Below are 2223 nucleotides of genomic sequence, written 5' to 3'. Positions count from 1 at the left end.
GGGCGGGGCGCGGCGACGGGGACGGCCGGGGCGGCGACGTCGACGGGGGCGGCGACGAGGGGCGGGGACGGCCGGAGTCTGCGATGAGGGGCGGGGGCGGCGACGATCGGGGCAGGGCGGCACGACGGAGGGAGGAAACAGAGGGAAGAACAGTGAGTGAAACTGAATTTTTTTCAAGTGTTGTATATATAGGATGGACCTTTAGTACCGGTTGGAGCCACCAACCGGTACTAAAGGTCTGTTTTGGCCAGGCCAAGCGGCGGGAAGCGCACCCCCTTTAGTACCGGGTGGTGGCTCCAACCGGTATTAAAGGCCCCCCCTTTAGTACCGGTTTATGCCACCACCCGGTACTAAAGGTGGTGCGCTGGCGCAGTGCGGTGCGACAAGTTTAGTCCCACCTCGCTAGTCGAAGGGCTACCGCACTGGTTTATAAGCCCCAGTGCGGTAGCTCTCTCGAGCTCCTCTCCTAAGCAGGCCTACTGGGCCTACCAATTCATTGCTGCCATGTGGACCTACTGGGCCTTTGCTGGCCTGCATCCTGGCCCAACAAAAGGTTGAGTTTCTAGTCGTATGCAGGCCGCTTTGGCCCAGTAGGCGGGCTTTTTTTATTTTCTTAATTTTTTTTTGCTTTTTTATGTGTTTTATTTATTTTTGAGTTGTTTTTTTTGTTGTATTTAGAGTTTTTTTGTGAATATTTTTGCTTTAGGTACAAAAATTTACAAACTTTGATCTGTTAGTGCCGGTAGTTTTCAAATTTGAATATTTTAAATTTTGAATTATTTGAAATTTGTGTGAATCAATAGTTTGTGAATAACTTAACTTTGGAAAAAGATTTTTCAGTGATTCTTTTTTTTATGTTTAATATTAGTCTGTTTTATCATTATATTCAATTTGGTAACGCTTAGGTTATTTAAAAAATGAAATGCCTTTGTAACATTTCAGTTTTCGTCGGAAACCCTGATACTTCAAAAAAGATTGTCCATTTTGTACACGAAGTGTATCCAGTTTTTGCCGTAACCCTCTCTACTTTTTTGCACATGCTATTTGTATGAAATTATGATACCATGCCAACTTTCAACCTTTTCTGAGTTCAATTCAAATGCTTTTCAATTTCAGGGTCATTTAGCTGGAAAAAAATCAGTAAATACATGAAAAAGAATTTGTTTGCACATAAAATTTCTTCGCGTTTCAAATGCCAAAACACATAATTAACTACCCTAACTATTACAGACATTCCCTCCTGGGTGTGAAACACAGAAGAAAGTGATGATAGTGAAGCCGATCACATCCCAGATCTTTGGGTGTGAAACTTTTTCTTCTCGTGTGTCCCTTTGCGCCGTAGCCAGGGAAAATCTTCATCATTTAACTGGATGCTCGGTTCAATATTCACTGTGAATGGATCAATTTCATCAAACTTTTCATAATCTTCTGACATGTCTGTCTTGTCATCCACTCCCACGATGTTTCTTTTTCCTGAAAGAACTATGTGGCGCTTTGGCTCGTCGTATGATCCATTCGCTTCCTTTTCTTTTCTTTTTCTCGGCCTGGTAGACATGTCTTTCACATAAAAAACCTGCGCCACATCATTGGCTAGGACGAATGGTTCGTCTGGATACGCAAGATTGTTGAGATCCACTGTTGTCATTCCGTACTGCGGGTCTTCCGTTACCCCGCCTCGTGTCATATTGACCCATTTGCACCGAAACAAAAGGACCTTCAAATCACCTGATCCATAGTTAAGTTCCCATATGTCCTCTATGTAACCATAATATGTTTCCTTTCCTGTGTTGGTTGTTGCATCAAAGCGGACAACACTGTTTGGTTGGTGCTCTTCTTATCTTGGGCGATCGTGTAAAATGTATTCCCATTTATCTTGTACCCTTTGAAAGTCCTTATATTCGAAGATGGTAACTAGGACAGCGAGTACAGGTCATTTTGAATATCGCCATCATTCAGGGCACGTTTCTGCAACCAACCGGCGAAAGTCCTCGTTTGTTCGCTTGTAATCCAGTCGTCAGACTTCTCCGGGTGTTTGGACTGTAGAAAATTCTTGTGTTCCTCCATATACGGAGCCACCAAGGCGGAATTCTGTACAATTGTGTAGTGTGCTTCAGTGAGAGAATGCCCGTCCATACATATTATTTGATGCCCTCCTAGCGTGCCTTTTCCTTCCAGTCTGCCCTTATGCCGCGATTCAGGAACACCAATCGGCTTAAGGTCATG

The sequence above is a fragment of the Triticum aestivum genome, chromosome 4A (genome assembly GCF_018294505.1).
Source record: "Triticum aestivum cultivar Chinese Spring chromosome 4A, IWGSC CS RefSeq v2.1, whole genome shotgun sequence".
NCBI lineage: Eukaryota > Viridiplantae > Streptophyta > Magnoliopsida > Poales > Poaceae > Triticum > Triticum aestivum.
Note: the sequence above shows the minus strand (reverse complement) of the source record.